The sequence below is a fragment of the Spodoptera frugiperda genome, chromosome 13, assembly GCF_023101765.2.
Source record: "Spodoptera frugiperda isolate SF20-4 chromosome 13, AGI-APGP_CSIRO_Sfru_2.0, whole genome shotgun sequence".
Classification (NCBI taxonomy): Eukaryota; Metazoa; Arthropoda; class Insecta; order Lepidoptera; family Noctuidae; genus Spodoptera; species Spodoptera frugiperda.
The window spans coordinates 5538875-5559959 of record NC_064224.1 but is presented as its reverse complement, the minus strand read 5'-3'; the positions used below and the strand labels follow the sequence as shown (position 1 = coordinate 5559959).

Below are 21085 nucleotides of genomic sequence, written 5' to 3'. Positions count from 1 at the left end.
TTTATTTTTCTCACATCACCTGTTCAATTGCCAATAATATTTCGATCTGTTTTATACAAGTATATAAACTACAGTACGAAATAAATAAAAAAATACATACATTTATTTTCTTGACTCAACTGAAACTTTGTTTACAGTTGAACTTGAGAAGTATGGGTCCATAGTGATCTGAAATATAAAGAAAAATAAATGTTAAAAACATAACAACATATTTAATTCCAAAATCCAGTAAAACCCCTTAGTACGAGTTTGCTTTACATTGAACAAAAACGAAACAAGAACGCGTTGGGTGCTCTGATTGGCCGGCTCAAATGAACCAACTAATCAGAGCGCCGGACACACTCTTATTTCGAACTCGTGCCAAGGGTACTGTACTTAATCAAAACCAAAAAATAATTTGCGAGATGTGAGTAATAGACCAACAAAGTATAAAAAATCCATTAATATACAGTATGAATTAATTATATTACCTTCAAAGATTAATAACATAATTACGATGTTGTAATCACGTCGTAATGGGTGTAAAAGTTTATGGTAAAAGGGAAATTATGGCGTCACTATATGCAGATAAAATATTTTATGGGTGTACAGGTTATTTTATGTGATTAGTTTGGTGTTGTCGTGGCCCGGATGGTAAGGCGCCTGCTTTTTCATGCATGAGGGTGCTGTACGCAACCTAGCAAGTACCATTGTGACTTTTTCCGAGTTATATTACACGTATTTTCTAGTAAACTGACTTACGGTGAAATAAAACATCGCGAGAAAACCTTCTTTTTAAAGAGGGAAATCAGCAAATGACTTCCCCGCCTTGCGCAAGGTGAGAGAACGTGTCAGACTCTTCCTGACTACAACCTGCTTTTCGAACCGGAGCCCCGGTAACTCACTAGGCAGTCCGCAGCTATCGTGAGAAAACCTAGATTTATAATCTCAAATTATAAGTTTCGAATCTCTAATCCGCTTTGAGCAAGCATAGTGATTAATGATCAAACCTTCTTCGTATAAGAAGAAGCGTTTGCTCAGCTGTGGGCGCTTATAAGTTGCTGATGCGATGCGATGCGAGTTGGGAATTTATGAATGTAAATGTTTGATGGATACGGATATAGTGTCAAACTAAAGATGGATGGGTTTTTGTGAAAAAGTTGTTTTATTGATAAGTGAGTGATGGGATGACGTCTGGTACAAAAGTAGAACACCATGTGGATCCCTTAAGTGGCTTGATATGAGGGGAAAGGAATTTGCCTTTTATTTTTAAAGTTTATGCAATTTTGATATTTTGTGAGTGAGAGGTATTGAGTTTATTGTTCGAGTTGGGTAAAAGTAAAAGCCTTTGTTCAGCAGTGGACGTCTTACTGTAGCTTGTTATTCACTATGATTTGTTTTCTTTATAGTATTAAGTATAAACTCTCATCTAAATTACATAATATTACTTAAAAAAAATTACGCGAACAGTACGTGCCCACAAAATATTTTACTAAAATAAAGTATCAAAAGTACGAATAGCTATCATTTAGAATCTAACCCAAACTCTGTAACCTCGTCTATCCACAAAAATAGAAATAAAAGGCACAGAAAAAATACCAATCATTCCAATAAAAAACGTAGACCGCAGAAAAATATAGATATACCACTACCACTAAATATAACGTTAAAAAATTGGAATCCGCGCTATTCCAAATATTCAATTTTCCATTCAACAACATCAATAAAATGGCGATGAAATAAAAATATGTATGTATACAATTCCTAATGGTCGACGAATACATTTTTATAGTCCATAAACTGGGATCCAAATCCAATCCTTTGTTCCATCAAATTGTGAATTGTTACAATGACTAGATGTTCACAATATGAAATTAATTACAGTGAATCATTTTGTATTAGGTACTATACTGTCCGTTAATTATTACCCTTATAATTCATTACTTATAGTCTAAAATGCTAATGAAAAATCAATATCAATAAACAATGATAGTTCGCTGGACTATGGACTATGAGTCTTCTCTATGTAAGACGACTTGCAATATTCTCCACTCTTGGCAGGTGGGTGAAGGACGGAAAAGATCGCAGTTTAAAATGTTTGGGTTATCAGAGAGTGTTTTTGATCAATTTCTATCGATGTGTATTTTAGTAGATACAACCAGGAACTGGCTGACCAATTTTTTCTCCACAATTACTACAAGGCAATTTTTTTTTTTTTTTGGGAAATACTAATAGCCACTCCTTTCCTATTCCAGCTCTCGGGCGGAGCCCCGAAACCCCGAAAACCAGTCAGGTTTTTCGCGTGTCCGTATCAGGCGTTAGCCCTATTAGGCCCATCTATGATGGTGTAGGTGGCGAGCTACTTCTGCTAGCCGTACGCAGGCTACTGCACCACAAGGCAAATCGTAGTTTGAATTTAATATTATTACACCAACCATGCAATTTATTCAGTATGCAAAAAAGCAGCAGAGACACAATAGAATAACGTTAGTATTCTAATTACAGTATAATAACTAGTTTACATTTGCAGAACAAACATGGAGTTTGAATAGAAATAAGATTTTTCTCGTTCTGTTAAGTTAAAAATTACATCATAATTGCGGTTCTCTAATTAAGTATTCAGAAGTTAATTATCATACTCGTTTCGTATGAAACTTCTTGTTGTTCGCTTTTACTTTTCATTGTTCGAAAGTTTGTTGGATTTGTTCAAGCTAAGCCAAACTTCTTTAATCAGTTATGTATTATTCTGTACAATCTCATTGGGAAAATATAACAAATATTCAAGAATAAAAATAATTTACGTGTTTAACATCAAACTTGTTGGATATTCTTTCAAGATAATAGTATCTTCTTGGTATCTTCGGGCTATATTTAGTCTATGTTTCTCGAGCAAAGAGCCCTAGGAACATGGACTAAATTGACTTATAATTATTATTGTCCTTATTTTTTGTATGACTAGAATCGGTCACTAAATCTAAAAATAATTTTAGAATATTTTTACTGAAAATATGGAAATCAAAAAGCACCATATCACTTTATCCAATCAGACTATCTCACCCAAAACATGATAGCAATCTCACTCATCAACAAACTCATCAAAAGTAAAGAAAGGAGCTTTAAGGAAATAAAACCAATTAAAATGGAAAGGATCAAAAATTTTAAAGACCAGGATGACCCACAATCGGGACGATAGCGCACTTATCATCATTCGCAATCTCGGCGAGTGACCTCTAAGAGTAATTGAGCTTAATAAAAATTTATAGACTTCCACCAAAAAGGGTGGGAAGACTGCGAAGGAATCTTACAAATTTCTTACTTATCTAAAATTTACCAGAGCTTTGTTCCAAGGGGATATGAACTAAGGAAAATGCTGGGTTTTATTTGCAAGGAAAGTTCTTCGAAATGGGTTTTTAGTGAACGATTTCGTCTCTTTAAACGTTTTGCGATTATACTTTGAAATTTTGATAGGGATTAATAAGTTTGAAATGCTTCTTCGTCTTCTGTGTGTAGAATCCTAATCTTATTTGGAAAGTTAAGATTAGGTATCGGAGGTAAACTAGTAAAATCAATCTAAATCATCGGTTTTCCCCCCGATTGGGAAACTAATAGACATATTACGGGAAGCAATCATCGCTGAAACCCGCAACAAAGGCGTTGCTACAATTTTGGCTCATAGATGCTTGTATTTCAACAATGTTATAATTATTGTAAGTAACATTTTCTACTCTTCATAGAATCTTCCTTTTCGTTTGACAAAATAATATCGTTATTATAATGGCGGTATTAAAGCCTTATCGATACGTAAACAAAGTAACCAGGGCAAATTGATCGGTAAATACTTTTTAGGTAAGAAACCGTAGCGTAGTAGGGACCAATCCTTAAAATACACTGGGTATATTATAAACCGATTAATTAAAATATTTATTTGTGGAACGAGAGGGAGTGTTACACTTTTACTGACTAAAAACTACCCCGTTCCTGTTCCTGCTTTTCGAGTCGGAGTCCCGGTAAACCCTCTAGGTATTCTGTAGCTCCGAATCAGGCATCAGCCCACCTGGATCCCATCTGTGGTGGTTTGATGGTCCTGGTCGGGCGGCGAGCTACCCTCGCCGTCCGCAGACCCGCACTTACGGTGGCCGCGGAGATGGTCGCGTGATCCCTGACGCCTGAAGTGTCTCTCGCGACGGCTGGTGTGTGAAGATGTTCGTTCCCTCACGCGTCTCGCCTCTTCCTTAGCTAGCATGACTGCTTCGCAGAAGGAGGAGGCAGCACCCCAGTTTACATTATACCATTACAGTATGATTAGGAACATTATCATTTTCGACCATTCACACGATTACATTCCCACAAAATATCCCTCAGAAATGATTTTCGCAAATAAAGAATTACATCGAAAATAGGAGGTCACAATATACTGGTGGCTTATACCAAACTGAGTGAGCACTTACATTTTACGACCCGTTTATAAGCCTCATCATCTAAAGGCAATCGAGATATAATTGCAAGCAATATTTATTCCGATTGCGTCCCTTCTATGTAACATAACGACTACATTGTTACTCGATGTCAATGTTACACACATTAAAACTACGTGTGCGTATAAAAACAATATGCAAATTGTTTAATAATGGTGATCTGGGAACGTCCTGTAGTTAAAAATATTTTTGACCGATCAAGTTATCATATGACAAAGTAAGGCTGAATTAAACTACCAACCCATTCGTGTCGAATTATGTTCTTTATTCAAATTTATGTGGTGTGTAGTGCCTATCCAGTCATTGTAATAATATTTAAAAAAAAACAAAAAAAAATATGATACAGAATCCTAATGGAAAAGTTACTGCTTTAAGTAGTACATGCCTAAATATCGAAGGACAAATATGGAAAATTGGAAAAGGAAGCGAAAAGGAGTGATTTATTTCCTGCATTTATTTCTATTTATTTGGAAGCCATGTAGGAAAACCTTTTCTGAGTTATTTTTCATAGGAGAATGTTTTAATAAATTTCTTTGATCTCGTTACATATCTTTGACTGATTTTGAAGATCTTCGTAAGGGATCGTGTTTTGGTTCAAACATATTTCTTTGATTCGATTCAAGATTCGTAAAATTGTTTTGTAATTGGTATCTCAGATATTGTGCATTATGATCTAGCATAAGCTAAAGACAAGAACAAATTATTGAAGATCTTATAAATAAAAAACGCTGCAGTTATTCTCAGAAAAAAGTTTTTGAAAGTAAGATTTTAAACTAACAATTTTATAGATAGCATATTCGCAGTTTATTTTTCTAATTCTTTCATATCAAATGATCGATAGAGTGTAAACTCGAAACATTAAATAATTTTTCAACACATAGCAATTTGCAGATCTAAATGCACTTTATATTCTTGAAAAACCATTTATTATTCTCTCATAAAAACAAAAGACAAATAGAAAAGCAATTTCTGGAGCATTTCAAATAAAACAAAGACGAACGTCAATGACGTCAGTATATTGCAAAGCTAACAAAATTGCAATTCGCATAAAATAAAATGTTACTACAGAGATTTAGGAAACTGCATTCACTTGCAGATTTCGGTCAGTAAAATTTAAACTGTGGGTTTATAATATACTATTTTAACTATAATATCATCAGAGGTACGAAAGAGAACATAACATTAACGTAACATCATCATTACTGTATCAGCTATAAGACATCCAGTATTAAAATGGGCCCCATAGATTTCAGAATTAGCTGATTGGAAATAACCTGCCCTTCTCGCGTCTCAATCCTTTTCATATTTTATTTGTATGTTTGATGACTACTTTTCTATCAAGCTTTTGTACTGGTAGTATAGTCGACAACTTTGTGTTGGAGACTCGGTTGCCATCAAGGAGAAAAAAAATATTCTATCATAAAAGCCATTGATGGTTATAATACGCATATCTAACCTTATAAGAAGAGGAAAGTCTATTAAAACTGATAACAGTTCCGTAAATACTTCGATATAACACATATAATTAATGATACAATTCAACAGCAAGATTTACAAGGCAAACAATCCTTCAACAACCAAAATCGCGATGCACTAGCACCAGATCAAAAGCAACATTCAAACATCGTTAACCCAAACATAGTGATGGAAATTCACAAATACATCCCACAGAGTAAAAATAAACCACGGTCAAGTGCAGAGTGGCTGCTGACGTAAAATATGATCAGAGAACGAGACACTTTGGTAAACAATAGAGGAAGAGAAAGGAACTAATCGGTCGGTTCGCGAGTAGGGTTCCCAGATCAAATTCCCAAAATACCCGGAGAAAATTCCGGACCTTCGGAAAATATTCAGAGTAAATTTTTCAATTTTCATTAATATTTTAATTTTATTATAACTTTCGTGAGACATACTAAATTAATTATTATGTTACCGGCTTACTCACGTAACTGTTTGACGAGGAACTCGACTAGTTTCAAGCAATGCTAGAGGCTCATATTCATGAGCAGCATTCCGCGACACACGACGCGGCGATTGTCGCGCTGCTACTGTCGAGTTCCTCGTCAAACAGTTAGGTGAGTAAGCCGATAACATAATAATTAATTTCATTACTGTTTGTAAAGTGTACAAAATGTTGGAAATTTTGACGCGAACTCTCGAGCTTTTGCCTGTGTTCGTTCGTTCGATTTCTTAGTAACTTGTAACAATTCCGTACGATTAAAGATTTCGTTCGCATTCCGGACCAAGAGCTAAATATTCGGATATATGGCAACCCTATTCACGAGCCAGTAAACAAGCGAGGATTGTGTTGCGAGGAAATATTACTCAAATGGAGCAATGGGAGGTAATGGATGCGATATTTGTTGGGTTCTTGTTGAATGGAGCTCTGTAAAGGAAGTTATGTTTTTGGACGATGTTGTTCGTTGGATTACAGATTTGTTTTAATGGTCGGATGATCTTGTTGTATCAGGTTTATGTGATTCTGATATGGTTGTGTTGTTGGTTATGGTTCGGTTGATATCTACGGAAGCGTGTATAGATCATCCGATTAATAAATTTTTGTCAGCAGACGGATTACCTGATGGTAAGCGATCGGCGCCGCCCATGGACACCCGTGACACCAGAAGAGGTGCGTTGCCGACCTTAAATAACAATTTTCTATTGTTGATTAATACGTCCACATTGTTAATAGGTTTGTTTGATGTTTACAAAATCCTTTATTCATTAATATATTAGATTAAATTCTGCCATATTGCTAAGTAAAATATTGTTCAATCAGTAACATTGACTTGTATATTTGAGTCAACCAAAAACACTCATCATTAAAACCACAATCTTCTAAACATCTCTAAACAAAACAAAACAATCCTATGTGCACCACATAAATCTTTAGATACAGATGTCTTCAATGTCTTGAGTGGCGTTATCAAACAATACATGTCGAGAAGTGACATAAGTGTCGTGGCTTCTCGCGTCACGGATACAAGGGTCATCGGAGACGCTCAGACCATTTGATCTATGGGAGTAAGGGTCCTCAAGTATCTTCAATTTGTAAGACTAATGTAATAGGGTTCCTGTCGATTCAAGGTCAGCGTCGGGAAGTTTTTGATGTTACGTCACGTTGGGGTTTGTTTTTGCTTTGAAGTGTGAGAGATGTTAGAGTATGTTCTCTGATATTATTTTAACGTTGCCTCTCGCTAGGATTTTCTCCTGTGTCGTGGGTGCGTTTACAAACATACTCTTTTATCTTTGACTTTCACATGCACATGACAACCAGACCCGAAACAACAATTTGTGGATCACACAAAGAGTTGCTCCGTGCGGGAATAACACCATTTACACGTTGTACGGCAGCCAGTTGTCCAGCTACCGCGCCAACCCTGCAGTCATTTCATTTAATTTTCATTCAAAATTAATATCGAGCACAAATGTGTTGAGCAGTTTGTTACAACAAGATAGTGTTTGTCACAAAAACTAACTACATACAAGCCTAAAATAAACTATTGGATTTGATGAAATTTCAATTTAAAAGAAAATACATATACACATCGTACAAGCATTTCTTTTCAGGCTTAAAAATATTGGTTTCAATTTCGATACTATCAAAATGGTCCTTTTAAAAACTCGAAACGTGTTTGATCATCAAATATTTGCTATCATACTATGACTCGTTCGATTATTAAACTATTATCGATCTGTATAAAATATATTTCTGACGTAAGCGCCACAACACATGATGATAATTTAAAGAGTAAACACTTTTCGGATGAGACGATTTTAATCTATAAATAAGACTTGCATTAATTTCTTATCAACCTGCCTGGAACGCAGTGGGTATAAATACGAGTGTTGACTAAAGGTTTCCATGTTCAGTACGAGTTTGTTGAACTTCCAATTACACTGGTGAACATAACGCAGACGTTATACTACGCCACTTTTCTATGAGCTATGGTGTTTCAAGACAACGTTTTTTTTATATTTTATGTGTCGACGTTTGGCCGCTATCTCGCCTGATGGTAAGTGATGTGTGGATGACGCGATGCGGATGATGCGGATGACGATGCGGCCCATATAAGCAACATATCACTCGGGCCTTGTACTCACCCAGGTTATACCTATCAGGAAACACAGACTTTGACAAATAATTCCACCCCTTAGCAGTTCGCACAAGGAAGCTTGACTATTGAGGCCAATTCGTATTCAATTCTAAGTCTATAACGCATTATAAATAAAATTTTAACGTCCATAATCTACCCAGATGAACAGTTGAGAAAATACCAACCAATAGTTCAATAAAAATGTTAATTTCAATACACTACCTTTAGAATTTTACCAACGGAATCCAGCTGAAATGATATTGGTATTAGTTGACTAAAATATGTCGGCGCTACAACCTTTGAACTTTGCGATAGCTGAATCTATCGGCCTTGATATTTTGTCTGTGTCTGACTACCGCTTATTACTATGATTATATAGTACTTCACTTCATTTTTTATCAAAAGTAAATAATAATATGTTGTTAGAAATCAAACCACGACATGAAATCAAGTTTATTTAAGCCGAAAGGGTAAGAATAAATATTTTATTATTATATCAACTATACTATTTATTGTACTATGTATTTGGTAAATTTATTAAGCCAGTGCTGCTACTGCTACTGCCGAGAACCGAGAACGCCGAAATAAATACCCTTATTGGCAATGATACTTTCGCACCGTTTGGGGTTGAAACTTTAGAGCCGTGCCTTGGTCCAAGTGCAAATCTACTTTACAAAGTAAAGGGGATGGTTGACACTTCAGGTGACCAAAACGCTGGCTATTACTTTGGTCAAAGGTTAAACATAGCAATTCATAGTGGTAATGCTGTTAGTCTTTTGGGTACTCTATCTCACAACACCGATGAGGTTTATTTTATCGACGCCTTAAGTTTGTTTTAATAATTAACTTTTTATAAACTATTTTGTAAATAATTTTTCTGCGTCTCATGCAATAGAAGCAAGCCTTTTACAATAAACCAAGCATATAAGCGTCAAATTGTTTAAACTGAGAATTTGATCCCCAAAACCCCTCGCTCGACTTTAACACAACTCTATGTTAACAGCGGTAAATTGTTTTGTTAATAGCGAATAATTAACAAAGAAATTACTTAGCCTTGCCTATTATTAACAAAGTAGATAAGCAACATTATATTATTTTAATAACATATTCTTTTAGCGTTCCCTTATCATTTTGTATTATCAAAGTTGTATTAACTGACCTAGTAAATAAGTATGTGTTGCGTCGGACATTTTTTGTTTCTGTTTATAACTAAAAAGATCTTCAGAGCTTTGATCTTCGTTTCTTATTTAATAAATTATCGTTGGTTTGGTCTAATTTTATGCATGAAGTAGATATAGGTATAAAAATTAATTTTTAAATATAGATGTGGCTTAATTTTACTTTCGTAATATAATACCAATTATAGTGAACTTCTTTATAAGCATTATATGCATAATAATTAACTCAGTCATATTTTTACTAGTTGTAATTATTTTGACCATGATGAAAACGTACGGAAAAAAAAAATTAAAGTCTATGTATTATTTCAGACCATTATCTATTCTTATTCCAAATTTTATCTCGATAGCTTCAGCTGTTTTGACGTGAAAGAGTAACAAACAAACAAACATACAAACTTTGGCATTTCTAATATTATAGTAGAATAGTAGGATTAGCTTCTGCACGCGAAGTAGTCCGCGCAATCACGATTTTCCAGTTACCGTAGGATATTTGGAAAATCCTTGGATAAATAGAATCCTATCTCCGCCTTCTAGTTCTGAGCTACCTCCCCTCTATTTTCAGCCAGATCGATTCAGCTGTTCTTGAGTTATATGTAGTGTAACTAACCCGACCCTCTTTTATAGGTATACTAGCGGAGTCCGCAAACTTTGTTTCGCCTTGAAAATTTTTCCGTGCATATTTTTAATTTTGTTCTTACATAAGAACCTTTTTTTGTAGCGGTGGAAATCCTCATGGACTTTCAAGGGGGGAGGAGGTATGCCGGACTTTTACCGGCTAAAACCACCGCGGTGTTCATCCACTGCCTGTGATCGTAACCCAGGTTACCCTTGCGGAATCAGCACACCCGGCAGGCTTCATCAGGTCCCGTCACGTTAGCAGCCCTGAGAGGCTGCTTACTTTCATCGGATGGCGTAGGTGGAACACTACGCTAACGCCTACTCTTGCCTATACTCTAACATAAGAACCTTCTCCTAACAATAACAAACCTAACAAAGAAATTACCATCAGTTCAGTTGTTCTAGAGATTTGCGCTTAGCAACACATTTATTCATTTTTGTATTAAATATTATAACACAGAATGAAAACACAATATAACTGGCGTGATCTGCCTTCATACTCGTATAACACAAAAACGAACGAAGCAGACAAAACAATAAAGAACAAAAGTATAAATATTTATAATTTCCGGCTAAATATTGTTCGTAATCAATATATTGTCGGTGCGCTACAGATAACAGTATATAGGTATTTAAACATTACATAAAAGATAAATATATTATGTTATCAAATCATGCCATGTCTATTATAGTATATGTACGTACATTTGATATTTCGGAAGCAAATATTTTCAGAAGTCAAAGCTGGGCAACTAGCTGCCGCGCAACGTGTAACGAGTATAATTCCTGCACGGAGCAACTCTTTGCGTGAATTGTATATAGTTTCAGGTCTGGGTGTCATTTGTATGTGAACAATTCTAGGGTAAAGTTTAAAAAAGTGTGAAGTTTGTGAGAATGTACGAATGTTTGTTGCTCATCCACTCAAAAACTACAGAATAGATTTTAATAAAATTTGGTAAAGAGATAGATCATAGTCTGGAATAACATATAGGTAACGTTTTATCCCGAGAAATAAGCTGTGAGTAATAATAATAGCACGTGCATCATTTACAAAATTTTACTGAATTATAGTTTTCCATTATTTATTTTAATAACCTCAAAAAAATGACTATTACCATTAATCTAGATACCTGGATGGTGCAATACATGTAGCTCAGATTTAAATAGTATATATCGCACACCTATTAATATATTGGCACATTTACGGTGTTTATAGTTTACCTGACTTGTTTAGTTTTTAGTTTACTGACCAATGAACCGTTGTTTTACGTGCGTGATGGGGGAAACTACAATAATGGTATAATGACCCTTACGACCTCTCTCGATGAATATGGAAATAAATAGATTAATATGCACTTTTAAACATGTAAACCATATAAATTCAATTTCGTATGTTTTGCAGATGTGCCAATATATTACTAGGTGAGCGATATGTGTATAGGTATTAGCTTTTCTAGGTTATAAAATTAAATACTCTTTACTTCTTTGTATCCACAAATTGAACTATAAACGAGTTTTGCTTAAGGCGTTTGGTTTTTTGTTTACATTTATAATATTTTAATTAGCTCTTAAACTGAGACTGCGTTCTCATTTTTTTATTCTAAGCTAACCTAGTTTGGTTCGGAAAAGGCAGTCTACTACCAGATGGTTTCTTTTAATTTTGCTACAAGTTTTAAAGCTTATCTGCAGTAGACGTCTTGTCGCCGTCAGTACAATGATGATCATGACATTGATTAAGTAATGATTCGACTGCACGGTTGGCTCGGTGGCTGGAGTGGCTGCCGTGTGACGAGTAGCTGATTCGATTCCCACACTACGCAATTCTTTGTGTAATCCATAAATTCTATTAGGTATCTGATTCTTTTGGTCAGAGTGTCATTTGTGTATGAAATAGTATGCTTGTAAACGCACCCACAACACAGGAGAAAACCCAAATGTGAGGCAACGTTTAAAAAAAAGAAAAAACTCAACAACAGGGTATAATAAACCCACTGATAACAATTAAGAACTGCCAAATTGGTCTAAAATGTCCCTAAAAGTATATTAAAATGTACACGCATACAATTTAACACCCATTTTCCATTACTTATGTTATGGGACCCATGTAATGAGGGTTAAGTTAAATATAACAAACAATTACAAACCCCATGTTGTTACTGGGTATTACTTACATAATTAAAAACACAATGTCGAAATTTTTACAAAACATTAGAAAAGACTTTTATTTTCACCCAAAATATACTTAACTTCCAAATTTTATGGAAAATTTTATAGGATTAGCAGGTAAACGTTATCACCGGATGATAACCATCGGCACCCCCATAGACACCCGCAACACCAGAGGAGTTCAAGCGCGTTGCCATTATCATGTCTCCTGCACTAATTTTAAACGAGTGAAATGGAAAATAACGTTAGTTTCCACTTCACCCGAGTTTTCTTTTCTTTTCTAATCATCATCATTTCTGATTTATTTCATTGCGGGATCCAAGACAGTTATTCATGTCCCTGCGACGCGCTGGACTTCTGCGAGCGCGCTGGCTTACAGGAGTTGCAACAGCTTGGGAGATAGTAGCGTGACCTTTATACCTTAACACGTTAACTGCCACGTAGGTCACCGGTGACCTACGTTAGTGGAGGATTTGCCTTCAACAGTTTTCTGATGGCAGTTAAAGGCTTAAAAAAGTGCGTTACCGTCCTTTAGGGGTTAGGAGATTAATGAGGGTTTATTTGAACGTCCAGACCTTTAGAACTAGTAACTAAAATAGACCGATGAATAGAAATAGTTCAAGTTATTATCGAATATTGGATAATAGCGCCTATTATTTCATACATGAATAGGCTAAAAGGAAAATATTATCGTTTACTTAGAAGTTTGGGTGAAACTCAAGTTGGATTGTTTGTCTTCAATATTTAATTACAAGTTACGTAATATTGTGTGTGGAAATTTAGAGGGATTATTCCATTTATACGTAAGATTATGTAGTAAGCAAGATATGTGTAGAATACTCGTATTATAATCATGTAGAAATATATAACTATTATAAGACTTTTATTTATTAATTCAATGCGATTGTCATTTCATCAATAACATAATAGTAACGTTTAAAACTATGAAACTAAAAAGAATAAAATAAATAAAGAGAGATGTTAGGCATTGCCATACAACGTAGCAACGCTGTCAGCATTCTGAGTACTTTCCGTGTTGACATCGATGCAAACGATTTTTTTGATGCAATGTTAATAGTTATTTTCAGTTTTCTGTTAGTTTTTATAAGAATATTTAATCAACAGTACAGTCAAAAACACAAGATGGGAAGACGCAAGCAAAAAGTCTTGGACTCATTACCTAACTTAAATTCCGTAAAAAAGTGTTCTAAAGTTGTGTTTCATTGGATGACAATAAAATCTAATCACTACAAAAACTACTAACCAAAATCACACTCAAAAAGAGCACTTCTGTTTACTACTTTAAAGTCTAAAATCGTCATGTTATCGTGACAAACCAAAAGGTCGAAAATTCCAAACATAAAAATTCCTATTCAAAAGAGAGAGTAATAAATTCAACTTTGCGACCAAATTGTTCAATGGACTGGAATAAAACTCGGAAAACTTTGCAATAAGATAAACCGTTTGCTTTTTCTTAACTTTATAAAACTTCTATCTAATAGATTCCTTGTCAATTATTTTAATCAAAAAGTCATGCTGTTTTATTCGCTAAAGGGTAGGCTAGAGCATACCTGTATAGTATGAAACAAATTAACTAAAAAATCACGGTTTACGTCAGTAAGCTGCGGGACGTCACTGCGTCTGCGTACGCTGCTTATGATGAAAAGTCTCTCTGTGGCTCAAAACTAGTAGAGCTTTTCTCTATGGATTTACGGGAGAAAACCGTGATTTTAGTTAATTTGTTTACGATACGATAGATATTATAAAAAAAAATAAACAAAGTACTTTTCTCTCTTTAAAACTATGCAACGACTTTTAATACGGGTTTTAATAGCTAGAGTGATTTAAGAGGAATTTTTAAACACACTTCTCATTACTATTTACTTCACTTATTATATAAAACTGAAGAGTTTCTTTGTTTGAAAGCGCTAATCTACGGAACTACTGGTCCGAATTGAATAATTTTTTTTTGTTGGATAATCCAAGTCCATTTGTCGAGAAAGGCTATTCGCTATAAAACATCACGCTACAATCAATAGATCGAGCAGAGTAGGTGAAACCGCGAGGAAGTAGCTAATAAGTACATGATGTAATAGAGTTACGCTAATAGGTAAATGTGCGAAGCCGGGGCGGGTTGTCAGTAATGCAATAAATGTAACACATTCTATACACTACTTAGGTATGTTATGTGTCCCATGTAACAGTGGGTAAGTTACTTTATCATAAATTATTACATTATTTTTACGTTGGTAAGTGGTCTGGTGGTGCGCGATGATGCGGCCTACAATGAAGCACGTCTGCCTATAAGCAACCTATTTACTCGGGCTTTAAAGATACTCAGGTTGTATACTCATCAGGAAACACAGACTCCGGCAAAGAATTCCACTCCATAGCGTTTCGCACAAGGAAACTTGAATCATTTTCATTTTCAAATTCTTACTTTTTCCCAATGTCCATTGTACTTTTTTCGAACAGGATATTAAATCCGTGATCCTCTGTGTTCAGCAGTCACAATCGCGACCTTTCAACCATTGAGATTGTCGTTAAATAATTGATTTTATAACGAAACGACAATTTCATTAAATATACTAATGAGTTTTTCGTGTCGGCAAAAACTTTTTGGGAAATTGAAAAGTGTCTGTTAACAGGATTTGTGTGAAGAGGGTATCATCGTTTATTCAATAGGTGGGAAAGAGATGAACGATTTCACCTTCATATAAAATTACTTACACATATCAAAAAAGTCATTAAATTAATTTTCGTTTTGTTTGATTGGTTCGACTATCAAGGTATGATTTATTAGGTGGGTACATAGAATAAAAATAACATCTTCGGAATATAAATGTAGAAATATAATGTAATAGAAATGTTTAGTACTATGGTAAAATTATACAGGAGGAGAGAGTAACTCCTTTGACTATCAGCACTCTCTTATCACTCTCTAATCAATATGAAAGGAGAACAGTAACAAAAACTACACACTTAATACCTATAAGACGCACAATTAAGAGAACGCACAACCGAGAGAAGCCCAGTCGTTAAGTGTTAAGCACCTCGGAAATTTGACTTAAAATTAAGTAGGTCCTATGCGTGAGCTGTTACTGCTTTCAGTAATAGTACAGCCTTCACATACCTATGTATGGGAAAATCGCCTTAACGCTAAAATTTGTTCTAGATTCCACAAGGTCCGTATAATTCACAATTTATTTTACTTATTGTGAAATCAAAAGAAGCGTGATTAGTTTTTCTATGAACTTCATACAACATCATTGTCATTCGTAAAACGTCAACTTCTGAATAAACGCCAAAACGTCCACTGTCGAACATAAGCCTCGTATTTTGTCTTCTATTCATACCTATCTTTATAGCTAAAATAAAGTTTATTGGCATATTCTTTTACAATAAAACCCAGTTTTATTTGTTTAGTAGCTGTACTTAATTATCTTAATCTGAGGTCGAAAACCTTTGATTAACCTTAATATCCTGCTACCTACACAATCGTAATCATATAGCAATAAATCTTTACGATTAATATATAAAGAAGTGTGTTTGTATGTTAACTAAGTGTAACATAAGGATGTATTATTTAAATATTTTTTTTTATATCTGTAATACATAATAATAATATCACCACCCTTTTTGTGTGTTTAAGAGCCGGCTAAGGAACTTAACTAAACACCCTTGAACGAAACCAATTGGCGCTTACTCTTGAAACCCATCTCAATATCAATGCAATAAAGTCTCAATAATAATTTGATGTCAATACTACACCCCAATCGTAGCTGTTAAAATGGCATTCAGAATACGAAATACAATAGTATATAAAGCCAAACTCAATACCATTTAGTTCATTCAATATCAACGCAATACGGATGCAATGTGCGCCAGTATTACAACTCAAGAGTACGAAATTTCACAATATCAATATCCATCGATCGTAATTGGATTCAAGAGTAAGCCCTCAGGCAGCAGAGCTCTCTAATAAATGTGAAGTTTTAAGCCTTTTTGTGAAGATCAAAACACCCCCTTTTGGTATGAACAGTACCCATAGTACAAGTTTGCTTTAGAGCGCGTTCGGCTCTCTGATTGGTTGGTTTATTCGCGCTGTCGTTTCGATTACTTTACACGTAAAGCATATTCATACTAAGGGTATAGTAGAGACTGATTACCATCATCGACAGATGTTGATTTATTAACTACAAATATTTATTGCTCAATCAATTGAATTATTTTTTGTATAAAATTGATTAAGTTTTGAGTACTATTTTTTGTCACGTACGTTTTTATATACTTATTTAAATTCCTTATTACATCGCAGGTAAAGATTCTAGAGAACTTTGTCATTAATACTTAAAGTATGAACAAAAAACGTTGCTGTAGATGCTTTAGCACGTTTTCTGAAGGTAATCTATTAAATGTACACCATGAGTGAATAGAAAATATTTTATTAATACCGGTTTCATGTCCGTTATGTACCTGACAAAACCAAATTAATGTTTTATTTTTTATTTTATCCAGTTTTTTTTTGTTTTGTAAGTAATCGATGATGAGTAAACATAAATTTTAATTACCTTTCTACCCAAATGAACTAAAAACACTGATTACTGAGGACGCTGCGTAACGTCGCCACGTTTGCGCACGCTGCTCGTGATGAAGAAAACTTGAAACTAGTAGAGCTTTCCTCCATTAATTTACGTAAGTAAACCGATTCCTTTAGTTAATTTGTCTACCTATTCCTTCAAAGAATAGTAAGAATGGCAGGGTGTTAGATATAGTAATTAACTATATGAATAATAAAGAGGAAAATAAATACATACATTCTTAACCTCAAAGTCTCAAGCCGAAACCAAAAAGAAAAGCTATTAAAAAAACTTTAACCACGGCTTTAACTAAAATATGAAAATCTTTCCAAACTAAACGTATGCATTATGACAAGCTAGTCCAAGAGACAATGTTCAGAAATTAAATACTGTTCTCGTTAGACCAAGAGCTCAACTCTGGAACTTTTCCTTAATATTAAAACTTGTCTACATTGTACGACAATGTAATAGGAAAGTAGTATAAAACTGAGACTGCACAACATTCTTATTAGGTTTCTTTTGCATTATACTTATACCCTTTCAGAGAATACCAAGTTTCAGGTTTAGATATTTAAGTTTAGAAAATGTGACTGCACTGCAGGGCAAAGGCCTCCCTACACTCCTTCCACTCTTCTCTGTTAAAAGCTTTTGAATTTGTAGAGTTGAATTTAAAAGTTTATTGAAAAAATATAAGATGAAAAGTAGATGATAGAGAGGTGTGTTTCTTACAGAAAATCCCAATGTTCTGGAGAGAGGCAAACGGGATGCATGCTCGGCGCGATGAGTTGGCCTCGCTTGTATTTTCTTATATTTTCTACTTCTTGTTGTTCGAAGTTTGTGTGTGGTGTGTATGACTTATAGGAAAACGTGTCTGTGTATAATGCGAGGCATATATTTACATCTGACAAGATAACGAAATCAAGATACAGAAGACAAACCCAGTTCAGTGCAATACTCTTAAAAAAACCAATAAAGATAATTATGTATTTGGCTATTTGAAACTAAAATGAATTCAAGAAATCAAATAATATAATCAACGTAGTGTAACTATTCTCTCTTTGTTTTATCTACATAGATGGAAAAGTAGATGGATAGTGCTGTCACCGCCGAGACTGAGTGATGGGCCAAGTAACAAATTGACTATTCGATACTCGTACTGAACAAATAATTGTATCTATGGTCTAGAAATTGTTTTGTTTTAGGCTACATTTTCTTTCAGTAAAAACTGATATTGTTTGTACTAATATTACAAAGCTGAAGAGTTTGTTTGTTAGTTTCAACGCGGTTATCTTCGAAACTGCTGGTTCAAAATTAATAACCCTTTTTGTATTAGATAGTCCATTAAACAAGGAAGGCTAAAGATTATAAAATATCACGTGACTAACAATGCACGAGGGTGGCTAGTAAACTTATAGAACTAATTTTTTAAGGCATAGTTGTGCGCAAATCGTATATTAAGTGTTTATTTCTTTTTCTTCCTTCAGGATTATTCTTCAGCTATATCCAGTTATCGTTATATATTGTGCATATTGCCATTAACCGAGCACAATTCGAGCACCAATACCACAGAATATCAGTAAAAAACTACCTCGTTCGAACTTTAGCGGTCATGGAGTTTACTCACATGATCCACATACTTGTTATTTTTTCTTCTTATACACAAGTATCAATTAATATGAACATAAATATTAACGTACATTTATCTTGACTAAGAAACAGACAAATGCACACACTATTTGTCTCTCTCAAACCCTTTAAACAAATTGAAGTATCCAGTATGACGTCAATTTCTCTACTTATACGAACAACTCATGAGTCAGTAACCAAGTGTGTACTGGCGAGTCCACAGTGCGTGAATGGAGCGTGACATTAGTAAAACCGTCATGTCATGCAGCTGTTTGAGGCAAGATTATCATTATCATTAATCAAGATATGCATATTTATATGTCTAAATTATGTAAAGCGATGATTATTGTTCGTATCTACTTGTGTTTTTTGGTAGTGTTTACTTGTCACGCCTTTTTTAAAAAGATTTGTGTTAGTAGTATGTTAGTTAATAATATAATTTGTTAATTCAACTGCTTTATTGTTTAGGTGGTCGTAAATGCAAATACTAATGGTCGCTTTTCGGTTCGAGAAGTATTATTGAGTGTCAGCTATTAAAAAATTTCTCAATAATTCTTACATAATAGCTTGCTAGAGAGTCTAAAATCTCTATCATTTTTGGCATTAGGCTCAGCCCCAATTACATTCGTATCATAAACATTAATGAAAAATAATAGATGTGACAGTGTAAATCGTATTCTTGCCTAAGTGCCTACGTCTTTGGAGAATGAAAGGCGTGACGTCACAGTGTTCACTACAAATATCTACAGATAACACATGTGATAAATTCCGCAGTTGCCAATTGTTTAGCCATTGCGCCAACTGCTATCATTGTCTTTTATGTCGTAGATTTACATGGACAAACATTCACCTACGCACAACGCAGTAGATTAAAACAATACAAACTAGTAACCTACTGCAAAACCAATATTTATTTAATCTGTCAAACCATTATTGATTCGAATTGTTATAGGTATAGAGTATAGTTTTCCTATCATAGTAATCGATTATTCGATTGACTTGATATCAAAAACAAAGTAAGAACCGAATTCACACAAACATATTTCAATAAGTAAAAAATTCGACGTAACTAAAGTTATACAACAGCCTCATGGAAAGATAGTGTGAAAAAGGTTTCAATGTAATATAATATTGCTTAAGATCCAATTCAAGGGAAATTTGGAGGTTCCTCAAAAGATTAGCTACGCTTATTTTTTGGTGTAACATGCATAAATAACATTAACAACGGGATATTCTATGTTTATTAATTTATTTGATCGGAATATCGGAAACTCAAAAACATTAATAAACCTGGTAAATATCCCGTTGCAATTTCTAATGATTTTGTTAGTGACCATGTCAGTTTAAAAACTAACATAAACAATTTCATATGCAACGGCTGTTTGCTTGCCATCAGCTGCTTTTTTGCCTTCACACCTCATAAAAAGTAACACCTTATATAAAAACAAAGGAATAAATCGAAACACACTCTTCCTAACTCCTGCACCTATTCACTCATTAGCAAGTCCTATGGAAACTCAATAATAATATATGATGTGCAAGAAACATTATACAAATGGCTACTGCGATCACATGACATTCTCAATTATTATGCAAAACGTTTCAAGGAAGATAGCACAAGCTCTTGTGGACCGTTCAAATGCAAAATTGATTCGTGTTGCGTCTGTATATAGTATGTATTTGTTTAAATGGTGACAGCACAATGGGATGCAAGGATGTTCACTGTTTGTGGAGATTTACAATATGATCTGGTGATGCGGTGAAGAAATGTGATAGAAAAGAATAAATGGTAGAAAATTCATGAATTTTGTGTTGATTATGTTTACTAAAAACATCATTCAGTCGCAATTTGACAACATAATAGTGCTTTATCAAGTTTTATTTGGATCTAAAGTTTATTAATATGAAGATCTGGAATTCTACAACTTGAACAAGATCTCATACATTGTCGATTAAACACTCGTAAGTGTGCTACAATAAAATTGCAATGATGATAATGAATGTTTTATAAGATTGGTTTTTGTTCATAATTATGAATACATCAATTTCATCGTACTTTATTTAATTTAAAATCATATAAGTATATATACGCCATGTAAACGAAAGGAAATTATGAACTAGGTCTAAATCGCAGAAAATGTATGTCACCCTCACCAGATCACATAACCCTTTTGCGATCTTCGATGTAAGTATCCTAAAATGTATTACAAATATAACTAGCCCAATATCTGCTTTGTAATACTTTATGTATTGCCTTTAATTATATCGTAATAATATTTTTATATCGGTTTCCGATTAGCTTGCTAAGATCAGGTAATGTTTTTATTAATCACGTCTGCATATTTCAATAACGTCCGATAATT

At 34.2% G+C, this 21085-nt stretch overlaps 1 protein-coding gene across 1 annotated transcript in view; it reads right to left on the bottom strand.

Moving 5' to 3' along the window:
• The window catches only part of LOC118270339 (5-hydroxytryptamine receptor 1), a 173111-nt gene that overhangs the window by 128174 nt on the left and 23852 nt on the right, over positions 1 to 21085 (bottom strand). The window contains exon 2 of the mRNA XM_050698012.1: positions 101 to 168. The gene's annotated coding sequence lies outside the window, so the exon portion shown is untranslated. The remainder of the gene's footprint in view (positions 1 to 100; positions 169 to 21085) is intronic.